We start from the raw sequence: 15,924 nt of genomic DNA, 5'->3' as shown, positions 1-15,924 counted from the left end.
GTGGAGCCCGCTTCTGCCTGGGTGCACACAGTTGTTGAACCCCCTAAGAGTCCTCCAGAATTCTGGACATTCATCAGAAATCCCAGACCTTGCTTGACCACGACAAATAAACAATCCCCTTCTCTTGTACTTCCCAAAAGCCATCTAACCATAACCATCCACCCATTATTCACTTTTGTCTCACCCACTAGAATGAAAACTTCACAAGGACACGCATTGCTTTGTACCTCCCTGTTGTTTCTGAAGAAAGTAACAGGTGGGATCTAACCCAGAGCCTTCTACAGGGCAGGCAAGCGCTGCACTACTGAGCTACATCCATGATGTGTTTTTTTTTATTTCCCACAACCACAGTGTTGCAATAGTTAAATTCCATTATCAATACATTAGCTCACAGAGACCAATGAGTCCTAAGTTCTCCAAGTCGAGCTAAGCAGAACTGACAGCACAGAACCAAACCATGGAGAAATCCAATCTCGTCTCCACACGAAACTGAAACAGCTTTGCATGGCGCCCAAAGTCGTTCGTTCTTTCAGTAAATATTTACAGATATGCTAACGGGAGCGCAGACTAGATAAAGAGGAAAAATCAGGCGGCTGGAGCAAGACAGGAGGGCAGTACCGGCAAACCTACGGCATTTGTGTTATTGTGTTTCTCTTTTAAGACAAAAGATATTAATGCATGAGTTGTTTCTTCTAAACTAAAATCTCAGTACTGTTTAAACTGCAGCATTGGCACTTTGTGATAAGTAAATGGTTTGGGGGTTGCAGTTTGGCACTTGGTCTATAAAGGTTTGCCATCGCTGCTGAGTGTGGGGGATGATATGTACCCGTGTGTAAACGTGGATCCCCAACTTTCAGTCCCCTCTTTAAAAAAAAACCGTAGCCCAATCTAAGAAAGTTGAGTGTGGAAAACAGCGGAGACATACAAATAGTTATGGGGCTACATAAATACAGAGAAAAGCCACTCTTGGCATTATAATATCTGATACCAGGCAGTTACAAGTTGGCACGTAACCTGTAAAGCAACTTAAAATGAAAGTTTAACTGCAGGCTATTAACAATTTTTTGTAGTTAGTAATAAGGGATCCTCAAAAACAGAAGTGGTTTTCCCAGCATAGGGGAGAGGGATAGGAAGAAAGGAACAGTTTCCAAATCCCTGGACTCTGAACAAGTGAAGAATTTAGTCATCACCTCTTTTATTCTCTATGTCAAAAAAGATCAAAGGAGAAAAACAATCCTAACTTTTTTATGGTCCCTTCTGCTTGCAAATCATAGGAGCATATATTAGTTCTTCTACCTTGACAAAATTTGTGTGGTAGACTGAAAGTGTAACTGTGTAATTTTAATATATTTTGATTTATATATTGTATAGAGGAAGAAACCAAGGGTGAGATGCTCTCCCACAAAAGTTTCTATAGTCACTTAAGTTTGGGAAATGCTATAAGCTAGATCACCTCCATGGAGACACCTTGACGTACAATAGCTTTATCAGAAAACAGACCCCCACCTCGCCGGTTTCTCAAGGTCCCTGAAACATAAATAACATCTCAGTTATTTGTTTGGCATAGTGCCTATTAACTTCTTTGCATCTTATGTAGATCGCCCTGCCTAAGTGTTCTCCAACACCATCACATCATGGTCTCAAAAAAAATCGTAGAACTGAAATGCCATTGGGTTTATGATTTAAAACAAAAGCTTTATGAAGATGACAAGTGTAAACTCGCACAGAGCTTAATACAAAGGAGTCAATCTCCAAGGGGTAGTTTCCTTGCTGTGGTACAAGGACCGGGGCCTGAGGTGTTCACAGCAGGGCTCTGGGAGGTTGGCCAGGGAGGCGGAGAGACCGTGCTGGCCCTGGAATGGTAACAGAGGCCCACAAGCGAGGGGGCACAGTGGCTACGCAGGCCCTAAGCTGAAGGATGACACACATATGCCATCAAAATAAGCACAGCTCAATCCAGTCTCCACAACAGCTAATGATGTGCACAGAAGCCTGCAGCATGCGGAGTGGAGAACAGCAACAGAAGAGAATTCTACAAGGCGGCACCATCTCAAACACCTTATGGTTTTCACAACTTCAAGAATGGATGTAGACTTCACCGGATAATTCATGCTTATTAAATACGTGTGAAATGAATGTGATTCATCTTCCTTCCCGGCTTCTAAACGACTTTCCGAAACCTGGACTTGGCATCACCAGAAATAATATAATGCAGTGTAAAATGATCTCATTATTATAAGTATCCTTTAATGCAAAATGAGCTCGGACAGAGCTTCGGCTGAGCCACTGAAGGACTCTGTTCCCATTGAGGAGTGGTAATGTGTGGGGTAAATTATCCCTTTGATGTCAATGCAAATGGAACTTCTAAACTCATTATGCATAAATTATTGTTATAAAACACCATTGTTAATAAAACTATGGCTACAATAAGAAGTGTGATTAAAATCACACGTAACTCTGACCTATTAAACAATAATGTATTAATCCATAAAGCTGTAAGCAGCTTACCCTGTTACTATAATTAAAATATGCTTCATCACTAATTGTCTGAGCAGCCCTTAAATTTCCCTGAAATCATTTTCAAGTGATGGGTAAAACAGTAGCTCTCACCATTATAAGTCTTCTGGTGCTGGTAACTAAGAAAACCTTTGCAATAAAGAACTTTTCATCTCTGTTCTAATGCAATCCTATTGACTGGGAATAAATTTATAGCTGGCAAAATTCATGTGGTTAAAGGTAAGGAAAAATAATCCATGCACAGAAATTGAGGGGAATAACAATGTTTCACATATTTCTGCCAACGTATTAACTAATGCAGCAAAAAAGATCCTTGATATGTCGTTTGCGGACTGATGAATGCACGGGGCTGAGAGTCAAGCTCTGAATTTTATTGCCGAAGACATTTTCATCTGCAGCCAAATCACCAGGGAGACACTTTGTCAAACAACTTCACTCTGCATGGAGATGCTGTGACAATATTGGCGTCCTAAGAATTTTCTTGGGCTTCTCCTCTTGCACCTACTGGTCTGTGCCCAGAAATGTTTACACCTACACTGCAATCCATGCAGAGACTCAGCTCAGCACCTAGAAATCACCCAGCTGGCTTGGTTGTGTTTTACCTCACCAGCAAGGGTGCAATAAGTGCCCAGACGCTGTCAGCTTAGAGCATAAAGAGATGATCTATTTTAGGAAGGCTTAATATCGAGCCCCCACTTCACAAGAAGGAGAACTGATGCAGTCTCTGAGTATCTGTGAAGTTTTGAACCCGTTTCCTTACGAGCACCCAAAAGCTTTCTGCCTGAGTTGAACCACAAAGTTAGAAAAATTAGGAGACAGGAACAGAAGAGGAGAAAGGAGGAGGGAAAGAAAGAGGAGCCAGGGGAGCAAGACAGGAGATGAGAGGAAAAAATACTTGCCTGCTGGGCTCTAGAAATTCTGAATTATACTTTCAATTTTGGATTCGGCATTTATTTCACTTACAGTGGGAACCTCCCCACCAAGAAGCAACCCTCGATATCTCCCTCTTATTGTTGCCTAATCATCCCTTAGGGGTGGCCAAATCTTCACCCCTAAATAACTTTCTTAACCTCTTCAGCAGTCCTCTGATTGAAGCTCAATCTGCGATCTAAGGTGATCTCAAAAAGCAAAGCTGCAACCCTGCCCCTTCTCAGAAGGAGGTGGCCCTGCCTAGCATTTTAGTGTCACTGGGGACCACGGTCAGGCAGGCCTCTGAGCGGCCTTCCTTCTGCTGTTACAGCCGGTGCCTTTGCACGTCTTTCTCTGATGGAAATGCCCTCAAGGCTCCTCGCTGAACACCACTTAGCCTTCTGATTCCCTCATCTGGGGAGGAGCACCTGCCGGGCTTCAGGGCTGTGTTAGCTGTCACATCCCTTGTTACAAGCTCTCACAGCACGGCCTGCCTATTTGCCCAAACTCACTACGGTTTATAATACACATCTATGTACACGATTCTTTGATTTGCCTCCCTACTGCTCGGTGCACTCACATGGGTATGGAACATACCAATCTTTTGAACTGTTTACCTAAGAATCTATCATAAATGTTCAGCGGGGCTGTGCACCAAAGGAATCGAGCTAAACAAAGGATTTTCTCATGGTAATAACATTAGGCAGGCAGAATTTTAATATCTTCCCCACCATCGTGTTGTGAGCAAGGCTCCAAAACCACAGTGGGAATCAATCATCAGACCGGACTATCTGCCATCCACCGACTAACTGTTTCCCCCTCAGTGCAGTCTGAAGAATTACCCGCATTAGGGATCAGTTGCTGTAAGCACAACTTTATTAGCACTAATCTTAAACCTAGTTCCAAAACACCAATCATTACTGAACAAAAGCCTCGTGAATTCTCTAATTTCAATTTACATATGATTGTTGGCCAATCTTAAGATTTCAGATATTTATGCTTTCTTTCTATTTTTTTGATAGTCAGATTTATTGGGAGTATAGTTTGCATACAATACAATTTCACATTTATTCGTTAACAAGCCCAAATAAAAACTTATCAGTACTTCTAATTAAAATATTAATTTTAAGATGTGAGAAGATAAAAAGTCCTTTATGGTAAGTGCAAGCATTCATTGCTTAACTTACTTAACAGACAAACAAAAAAAGGTGATGAATATTTTTATAATGGGGATGAGACAGCACAGCTACGCAGAGATCCTACCTTGAAGGACGTTTACAAATCTAGAGAGCTGTTTAATTTAAGAATCACAATATAGTGCGAGAGGTCAGTCCACTAACACCCAGCCATGGGGTTCATTCGATTGGTCTGGGCAACGTGAAACACATAAGTAACAATTTATAGAAAAGGATAACAGATGTTATCTGTTACCGAGAAGAGAAATACCATGATGGCTGCCCTCTACCTCAGAGAGGATTTCTAGTAGATACGTGAAGATGTAAAAATTATCTGTAGTATGAGAATAATGCTCACACATTAAAAAATTCATCAAATTAGTTAGCTTAGCACTTTGTGGACAATTGCTTCATTTATCATAATGAATGTGCTACTTAAAATACATGCACTATAAAAATTTGGCTAGGAACGAGTACACGGTAAACTCTTATTATCTTTTCTTCCTTTCGAGAATTAAAATGTCATCTTCTATGTCATATTCACTTCCTCTCAAGAAACAGAAAGGCGCCAATATGCAGAATGGCCCATAGTGTCCCTTTATGACCCTGGGAAGGTCGACCAACTGTTCTGTGCCTCAGTTTTCCAATACACTTAACAGACACTAAGAGGAGCTGCTTTAGGCTTTACCTGGCTGTGTGCTTTCTGTGTACTCTCTCGTTTATTCTTCACAGAGGAAATCCAAGGGTGTGTGTGTGTGTGTGTGTGTGTCAGAGAGAGAGAGAGAGAGAGAGAGAGAGAGAGACTGCAGATTTCACATGTCACCAGGGAAAAAACTGAGATGCAAAAGTTAAAGCACTTGCTCAAGGTCAAACAGCTCAGATGTGGGGAGCACAGGGTCTGAACCAGGCTCTGTGGCACTGACAGCCTGCCTGGAGCAATGTTCCGGTTTTGGATGCTCCCTGAACCTGCAGAAAGAAGAAAAGAACTAGGGATTTTAAGGTGCACATTAGGGTCATATTCATAGCAGGAAAGGTTAGGGATGGATGTTTTCTCTATGCTATTAGTACATGATTTTTAGAAGCACAAATATGTATTGTGACAGGGGAAATTACACTTAAGAAAACACCAGTGCCGAACTGAGCTTTGAGTATTTCATGGCATTTCTGCAGCAGCCTACTTTGTCATGAGAGCATTCCAGAAAACCCTGCATTCCTGATCTAATTTTAACTATAAGAAAATAAAATTAAAGATGGCATGTGACAATATTTAATAGCTCTGACTCCCCAGCATCCTTCTTCCTGTATCTCAGGGAGGAAAGAAACAGCCAAGGCATTGGAATGGTTCCAGAAGTTCAAAGATACAAATCTCTTTTTCCTTAAGCCATCAAGCACCATAACCAACAGAAGAAATCATGTTATATGGCTTTCTAAACTATCATGGCAGAGTTGCAAATTTAGTAAACATAAATAAGTCTTGGAGCTAGTGAAGGTTATTGAAAGTCACTTCTGTTGCATACTATCTTGGGGAATTTTTAAGAGGCAGAAGTACTCCATGGAAAATTTAATACGAAAGGTAGTTTTATTTGTGTGCTTCATAGAAGTGATCATTTCTTCCAAAGACATCATAAAAGATAACAGAAAAAGAAAGAATAATTACTTTTTTAAAAAACCCTGGACACTGAAACAGTTCATTTTATGCAAACAGTAATAACGTATTTCAAAGGGAAAAAAAAATCTCACATATGCAAAGGACCTAGGGAGGTCATTTCGTATTTCATAAATTGAAGATCAGAAATCATAGTTTTTTCTGAAACAGTGTTCCCTCAGATATAAATCTGGCCCTAAGACAGAGTCCCATGTGTGTTCAGAAACAAAAACCACAACCACAACAGAAGCAACAGCAATGAAGCAGTTTTTGGACTAGAGGCACAAGTTCTGGTCCAGGTGCTCTGGGATCCCCTCTGCATTGTACCCGACAAGAGAACCCACGTCCTTCTGCTGAGAGGTTGAGTAAAGGAAAAGACAATGCTATGTTGAACTGTGGCTAAAAACATCCAGTCGAGAATCGTGACTCAGAAGTGTTCATAGTCAAGAGCCATTTCATCAAAAGTCAGGAGGCTTTTCATCCCTGAATCCTGTTTCTTGGTTCAATGACCAAAACATAACTGTTTACAGATGAACCAAGAGCTTCTCTCTGTTTCCCTTGATCAATCCCATTCTCCCCAGCTGAATGCAACCCTTCCACCTATAGGGCCCTACTGGTCCCTGCACACACTTCTAACTTAGTTCCCCAAAGACTTTAGTTCATGTACTTAATGTGTTCCTTTCACTCCTACCTCATAGTTGCCGAGGCAGGGCCCAAAGGTCTTTCTGGCTGCAGGGGTTACTAAAACAAACATCAGGTGATCTTAGTAAGCATACTTTGGTAGGTACCATAACTAACAATTTTAAAATGTAAACAAGTACATTGAAAAGATGTTCAACATCGGGACTACTAGGAAAATGCAAATCAAAATCACACGGAGACATCATTCCACTCACTAGGATGGCTGTAACTGAAAAGTCAGATAATGCGTGTTGCTCTTCACATGGAGATACCAGAACCCTTCAACACTGCTGGTGGGAATGTGAAATGGTAAAAGGTGGTTACAAAAGCAGACTGATAGTTTCTCAAATAGAGTTACTGCGTGATCCAGCAGTTCCACTCCTAGGTGAATACCCAAGAGAAATGAAAAACCCACGTTCATACAAATACTCGTATGTAAGTCTGCATTACTCAGCTAAGAGCCAGAAAAACAGAAGTGACACAAATATCCATCAATTATGAACGACTACATGAAATATGATATAACCATACAAAAGATATGGTATTACATGGCCATGAAAGGGAGGAAGTACTCCTGAAAACATTAAGGTACACAAAAGGAGACCGTCAAAAAGGGGCCCCAGAGAGTATGATTCTTTAAGATGAACTATCAGTGGTGCCACAGTTCGGGAACTTTACTCCTAAGATTCTGGTTGTAAACAAAATTGGAGGAGAACCAATCACATACCATGGTTCGGTTCAATGTTGACCTTATAGGGAAATTTGATTTGGTTCTCATCCAGTTTGTTTTGCAACCAGAAAGGTGGAAAGAATTACGTTCATGAACCAAGATACCACTGTAGTTGAATACACAGGGGCGGAGAGCAGATCAGTGGCTTTCAGGCTTGGGGGAAGGCAGACTAGGGGTGAGCTAAGGGATGTGAGGCTTCTCTGGGGTGATAAAAATGTACCATAATTGATTACAGGGACGGGTGCTAACTCTGAGTATATGAAGTTACTGAGCTGTATGTTTTGCATGGATGAGTTCACACAGTATATGAATTCTATCTCAATAAAGCTGTTCTGGTTTGAATCAGAAATGGCTCTACAAAGCTGATGTATTGAAGGCTTGCTCCCAGCTGGGGGCACAACGGGTTGGTGGCAGAAAATTTAGGAAGTGGGACTTAGTTGGAAGATGGAGTCACTGGGGATCCTGCCTTTGAAAGGGTTATTGGATCCCTCTCCCTCCCTTTCTGTGCTTGAATCCTGGCCTCTGTGGGGTAAGGAGCTTTCTTCTAACATGCACTCTCACAATGATGTTTCTGCCTTACCACAGGCTGCAAAGCAACCATGAACCGAAACGCCTGAGATCCTGAGGTAAAAATAAATCTTTTCTCCTTCAAGTTGATTTTCTTTCTCAGGTATTTTGTCGTAGCAATGAAAAGCTGATTAACATAAAAGCTACAAAATAAAAGCATCACAAAGACACTGAGAGGGCTCTTTTCTTGAACTGAATTACATCCTCAGTATTTTTTTTTTTTAATTTTGAGACAAGGTCTCACTAAGTTGCTAAGTTGCCCAGGCTGGGCTCCAACTTGCCCGTGCTGGGATCACAGCTGTGTGTCATCATGTCCAGCTCTATTTCCTGACTGACACACGCGCGAGAACAAAGACAGTTTAAAGACGGTTAAATCAGCCAGGATCCCATAACCTTATGCCTCACACACTGACCAATTTGTGGACTGTGTGAACACAATATTCATTGTCCTTTTCCTTCACGTCCCCTGTGAAGAAATGGCACGGCTTGTGGTGAACCCCCACATGGTAGAGATACGGAAGGGAAGCCGCAGTCTCAGATCAGTCAGGTCTGTAACTTGTCTGAAGAAGCAGGAAGGGCGGAAGATTGAGGGAGGGCGGCAAACAGATAGCAGAAACAAGGAAGACTCATTCTTCTGAAATTAAATGGGAAATTCAATTGTTCACTCATACTTACAAATACTGTCTTCCAAAAACTTAACTGTACCTGGAATAAGTTCAAAAGATTTGGGGGGAAAAGAGAGCTTCTAAAATTTCCACTTTATTGCTGAAAATCAAAACACTGTTTTGAAAAAATTACTAGTTTTGCTGAACCTCATGATTAAGAATAGCAAGCAGTGGGCTTAAAACTGTTAAATAATTGGCCTAAATTACAAAGAAATGAAACCTTAGTTACAGCAGATGACTTTTGGATTTTCTTTATTTACCAAAAACAAAACAAAACAAACCAAAAAAAAACAATGAAAACAAACAACCAAAAAACCAAACAAACCACTTTGTCATATACAACATTCATTTTTCTGTTTCCACTAGATCACCTATAAAATGATTCTGTTCTGAGACTCCTAACTAGTTAAGGAAAATCCATTTAAATATTTCTTTTAAAAATGAGAATTTTATGAACTTTCTTAATCAAAGATTTAGACAATCTCATCTTTATTTTAAATTTATTTTTCGAACCATCAATGCAGCTTTAAACTTAAAAAGGTTTTCATTGTCATTTATTTGCAAGCAAGACAAATATCCTAACAAAACGCAGATTAGAAATGGCCCTGCTGAATCACGAATCCACATGCTCAGCGTGCGCAGAAACTGAGAATTAAATTACTCTCCTTCTCTGAGATAGGCATCATTGTTTCTTCACTTTCCAAACAACTAGGGCAACTTATTTATCCAAATCAATTAAGAAAATTAAAAAGGAAATGCACATTCAAAGGGAGAGTCTTATCACTATTTTATTGAATACTGTATGTGAAAGAACCCAAGGCACAGCTTTATTAATCCTAGAGTACTTAAAATCGAAGCTACTAAAAGACCAAAAAAAAAAAAAAAAAAAAAAAAAAAAAAACAAAAAAAAAAAAAAAAAAAAAAAAAAAAAAAAAAAAAAAAAAACAACCCAAAAAACCAAAGACAAAAAAGCTTTTCTATCTGCACAAGGCACAAAAAGAAAAAGAATGAATTAAAGTTCCTTGTTACCATTAGTTTGCAAATTGACATGGTGAAACATCAAAGTAAAATTATCACCTTCCCTATTAAGTTCTTTATAGGCAAGATTTTTCGGGAGGGGGGGGTGGACAGAATACAAATGAATTCTTCACTGAACCCAGTATCAAAATTCTCTGCAGAAAAAAAAATACAACAATCTTCACAAATTATTAATGCGTGACGAACATCCCAATTTTACTGAAAATCACTCCTTTAATCTTGCCTGAAATGAAATTTTATAAGAGACACAAGAAGATTTAATTTCAGAGAAAAAAAAAAACAACATACTTTCACACACAGGGACAAAGTAAATTCTCAAGTTATCACTGTCATCAAAAAACAGGATTTAACACTATGCTAGGACTTCTGTTCAAAGGACCAAGGAAAACATATACCGCCATTTAACACACCTCTTCAACTGCCAGTCCCTCCAAAGGAAAGTCTGGAGTTGGGCCTTTCTCAAAGTGCTTTGTAAAATTACACAATGCAATTGTCTCATGGATTTTGAGAATAATTAATTCCGTCTTTCCCCCCAGGCTAAATCTGTAAGGACGGAATAAGGCTAATGTAGAACTAAATTTAAAAATGCAGGCATGGCCATTCAGTGAAAGTTGACCACCTCTTTAGCTCAGGGTCATTATTTCTAAAACTACCTGCAGGTGCATGAAGAGGATGAGAAGAGAATAAGGAGACTCATACGGTCTCACTAATCAACTTTCTCTCACAACAGAAGCGTCAATGAAGACTGCAGTAATGATGCTAAACACACTTTGAACACTTTGATTCTCTCAAAGAGTGTGGACCTACTGAGAGTAGTGATCAAGCACAGCAGTGTTAAGAGCTCTATAGATGTTCACTGCTATTGATAAAGATAATGATACATTTACCTGGCGAAGAAAAGAAACTCAAGAGAAACCACGCCAAGAAGTTGGGTCTAGATGAAGAAAGTAGTAAGAAAGAGTCTTGAAAAACTTTTTGTATTTTTATCTTAAAAAAGCAAGCAGGGAATTTTTCATGACACATATTTCATTCCTGGTTTTAATATTTATAACTGACACACACAATTTATGAACAAAAATGTGGATGCTGGAATTTATTTAGGTTTGATTTACTTGTACCATCTTTATTAGATAAATTAATTTTTTATTGTCACATAGCCAAGATGATCTTCTGCACATGAATTTTTACTATGAAATACTTTAAAAATTTAAATGCTGGATGCATCAAAGTTTTTACTACTGAGCTATCATGTTTCTTTTTATGTATTTATAAAACTTATTTTTCAAGCGGATGTCAAACAACCATGTAAGATTGAATCAATGATCTGATGTAACCTTTTTTATTCTCTCCTTGCTAGGTTAAAAGGTGTTCTGTGTTTAATGATGAAACTTACTCATTAAATTATTTTGCCAACTTTTCATGTAGAATTTAACTGAGGAAGAGCAAGTTCAAATTTACATTATTTGAAGGGAAAACGTGCCAAATGCTCGTCTTTCAAGATTATGTTTTTTACCTTCCTTTTGCATAGGCAGATAAATTCTCAGTGTCACTGCTGCTGAGTTTCCCTGCTATTTTTATTTTCTACTGACAGAATATTCAAAGCTGACAAGTGCTGTAGAACAGATACGGTTATTAAAAGCTTCAATTTACAGCAAATAGTGACAGTTTGCTATTGCTGCTCATAAAGCAAAATTGAAGAGGTGTAAACACACAGGAAAAGGTGGAGAAAACACACTTTCGATACCTTTAAGAACTATTCTCAGGAGAAGAACTCATTTAAGACATTACTCTAATTGTATTCTTTGAGATTCTGATTCAAAGACTTTTTTTTTTTTTATAAAAAGAGCGAGGGCTGATGACACCCCAACCATACTTCAAAAGCTTTACTCATGAGCATCTTTTATATCTACAAAAGGCTTTGAAAAGAAACAAATAACTGACTGGAAATGCAAGACTGATAGTTTTGAACTAATAAAGAATCATGTGTTTGCCGAGATGTGAACACAACGCAAATAAGCGGCATATCTGCTTCCACTTCAAAGAAATGGCTGGTTTGCTTTTGAGTTGAATTTCCTAAAACTGACAATAACTCATGCCTCCACTACATTTTTAGAAAATTTGGGGGAGCAGGGGGAGCATTTGTAAGTATAAACGAGATGGGAATTCAGGAGTCAGGTGAGGGAAACCTCAGAGAGAACAATGTTTCTTTCATCCTGAAGACCCTTCCGGGACACTGGAGGATGGGTCACAGGAAGCTCAACTGGCACCACAGAAAAAGGAAGCAAACTATCTTACATTCAAAATGTGTGTTCTCCGTCAAAGGGGACTGGCTCAGGAAGTCTGAGCGGAGGCTGTACAAGGAGTTCTAACACCACAAACAGGACAAGAAAACCAAGAAAGTGGACAAAGGAGTCACTCCCACACATAGGAACTTTCCCTGATGATAGGAATGTTCGCTGTAACTAGAGTGTTGGACATACGTGCTTGAGAAAACACAGGGAAGCCCACGCATGCGCGTGAACACACACACACACACACACACACACACACACACACCACTCTTATGATCGGTGCATTATATGCACAGACTACACTTCCACTTTTTTTTTTCCAGTACAGAAGTCTTTGCACTGAGCTACATCACCACTCTTTTATTTTTTATTTTACATACCAAGAGACAGGATTTGCTAAGTTGCCCAAGCTGGGCTTGAACTTGCGATCCTGTGGCTTCACCCTGCCAGAGTGCTAGGATAACAGGTCTACACCACCAAGCCCACTTCTATTAAGGAAAGAAAACTTGGAGACTTATGCCAAATGGTAAGGTAACTTTTATGCATTCAGAGGCAGAATTAAGAATCTTTCTTGTTAACTAATTTTTGGACAAGTCTTTCTTTACCTAAAGAACAAAGATATGAACAGAAGTGCTAAAAACATTCGAGGAAGAAAATAAGAACTGAGCAGAGATAAATCACTAATTAAACTCTGAATCACTCTTGGAGGAGAGATACTTCTAAAGGCTCAAATAGTGGGCAGAGAGAGAAGGAGGGGCCCTCCTATCTGGCTAGCTCTGGCATACTTTCCCTACCTGTAATAACACACACTTTGGTATCAGGGTAGGCTATTAGCATTTTCTCATTTTAAAGTTGATAAAATATACAGATTCGCTTAGTGATGTGCCTAAGGATGAACAATTAGGAAAGAGCTAAGATACAAATAGATCTCTAGGACTCCTACACATAATTCCTCCCATAAAACAATACTCCATGTGTACATTGTGTAGAGTATAAAAATAAAAACCACTGTAAGCTCTGCGCAGTAGTAACACCGCGTTCCTCGCCCCCACACGCAGACGCGGATAAATGTGCGGTGTGATTTCACTGGGAGCATGAACTGGAACACCGGAGGATGCTTTTTCTGCTGTATTCATTCATTCCTTGGCTTAAAATCTGCAACACATAATACCTGCTCAGAAGGCATATATTTTTTAAAAATTGCTTTTTGAGTATTGTAGATAAAACCCAGGATCTTCGCCCTGAGCTACATCCTCAGCCCTTCTTGTTTTGTATGGTGGAGTCTTGCAAAGTTGTGAGGCTGGGCTTGAACTTGTAACCTCTCTGCCTCAGCCTCCTGCAGCGCTGGGATTCTAAGTGTGTGTCACCAGGCTCAGCCAGAAGATATCTACTAGGTAAATACTTCGGGCCTAAAGGACTCTGACTGTGAGTTCTGAGTACACCTCTATTATTTCAATACACTGTTTTCATTTGACTTGACGGAAGCTAGATGTAACTGACTTCTAAGTCTAGACGGCCTGTGGATTAGTAACTTGGATACAACATTTGGAAACCTCCTAAAATGTGTTGGCAGCAGAGAACGGTAGTCTCCAAGGGATGTCACACAGAAGCTGCTGATGCTCAAATGACACCAGGGCTCACGGATGCCTTGGCTGGCCCTACAAGCCTAAGGGTCCCTGAATACACAAGGAAAGGTTCTGAATGCCCTGCTGCCCCTACACCCTCCTGTAGCTTCAAATGCCTATCCCAGGAGGGTCCAGGCCACCATGAAACACAAGTGAGCTGCCATGTTGGCACACTGCGCTGATGAACTCTGAAAAGAGAATGTGCCTGTGTGTGTGAGTGTGTGTGTGTGTGTGTGTGAGAGAGAGAGAGAGAGAGCATTTAATCACAGTCACTGATAAAACCCAGTACGCTTTCCTTCCTAAAGAGAGAGGTACATTTTGCATTATTCAATAAAATATGCAAGATGCAATCCAATACTTGATAGGTCAGTGGATATTTGAGGATATAAGTCTGAATGACCCGTTTCGATTCAAGTTTTGTTAATCCTTAACAGGTTTTCTCTCAAATAAAACTTGCATCCACTTCTCTTCCAATGAGAAATGTAAAAGAAGAAATGGATAAAGGCAAGATTATTACTAATAACAAGTTTTAAAAAGTGAAAGACGGGCCAGGGATTTAGCTCAGTGGTGCCGCCGCCTGCCTCGCAAGCGCAAGGTCCTGAGTTCGATTCCTGGTACCAAAAAAAAAAAAAAACGTGAAAGACAAGGCAGGCAGTTCTACAAAGTCTGGCCGTAAGACTTGGACACTGTCGTTCAGTAGCGGCCTACTGAGGGTGAATGATACTGATCAACTGAAGGCCCTGTTTGCTGACCTGTAAAGTGGGAGTGATTACATGTTCCGTCAGCCTGAAAAGATACAGGAGGCTTAGCTGGGGTAACAGCATACAATAAATGTTCCATAATCACGTATAACTTTGTACATATGCACATATAAGATACACAATTATACATATATATCGATATGTATTTGCATGATATTATGTATAATTTTATTTATATTTTGGGTTTTCATGTAAGAGAAACCACGTGATTTTTAAGCGTGTGTGTCTGATTTATTTCACTTAACACAAGAGCACGCATTTTCCTACAAACGACTCAATTTATCCTTCTTTATGGCAGGGTCGTACTCCACTGTGTGTAAACACATTTTTAAAATCTATTCATTTGCTGATGGCTGCTTCAAAGGTTATGAAGCAAAATGAAAGATAGCAGGAAACAGGAAAATAGATTTTTTTTTTTTTGCAAATAGGAAGGGGACAAAGAAAAGCAAGGAGGGAGGAGAGGAAGAGTGAAGATGTGCGATGCCCATGGACCAACGCGCCGGAAGGAAAGCGATCGCGGTGTGGTACGAACATGCAGTACAGACACAGATCTCAAAATTCACCATTTAGATAATCACATGGAATACTGCTATGATAATAAAAGTGCAAGTAGCATCAAATTTATCTTTTCAACATTTTTTCTAATTATGAAGGTTTATTATTATGTATGGGCTGTTGGCAAGAGTAAGTTATTAAAACGCCCTATTAGATAAAAGTAAAAATTATGAAGTTGCATGCAATTAGAGGAAAAATTACAAAGAATTGGAAAGCGCGAGTCGACAACAAAAGCCACACACAAAAAAATCTCACCACTTGAGAAAACTACCACTGGGGAGTATCCTTCAAACACCTCTCTCTCATACAAAGTTGCGATTCGGAACAGTCACACAGTCTGCTGTTTGGATTTACTGTATGCTGTGAGGATTCTCAAAGTCATTAGCTGGTCTTGTACAGCACTACCTGAAAGGCTGCGTTAGCATCCAATCATGCGTTGTATCATTATTTATCTACTCAGCTGTGTCCTGTGGGGCGTTCCGCGGTTTCCGACTGCTGCTACTACAAATGAGATGAAGTTTTTGTTGGCTTGCTTGTTAAGAGGATTACCTCATGTACAAAATGAAGTGAACACCAGCTAAAGGATTCTATTTTATCTCAAGGTGCGAGCCAGAGCCTATGCAGTGAGGCCGTATAAAAACAATGTATTTAAACAAGTTATTTTCAGGTAGCTTCAGACCCCTTTCTAACCATATGTACACAAGCAGATGTGCGGTCACCCAAAAGAACAGAGGTCACAGTGGAACAACTTACACCTGAGTAACA

The 15,924-nt window shown here is 39.8% G+C and overlaps 1 protein-coding gene across 6 annotated transcripts in view; it reads right to left on the bottom strand.

The window, feature by feature from the left end:
* The window catches only part of Rsu1 (Ras suppressor protein 1), a 175,959-nt gene that overhangs the window by 32,172 nt on the left and 127,863 nt on the right, over positions 1 to 15,924 (bottom strand). The window lies entirely within an intron of this gene.

This window comes from Fukomys damarensis, unplaced genomic scaffold (genome assembly GCF_012274545.1).
Source record: "Fukomys damarensis isolate Sample0158 unplaced genomic scaffold, DMR_v1.0_HiC HiC_scaffold_37, whole genome shotgun sequence".
Classification (NCBI taxonomy): domain Eukaryota; kingdom Metazoa; phylum Chordata; class Mammalia; order Rodentia; family Bathyergidae; genus Fukomys; species Fukomys damarensis.
The sequence above is the reverse complement of the archived record's forward strand: the minus strand, read 5'-3'. Positions and strand labels throughout refer to the sequence as shown.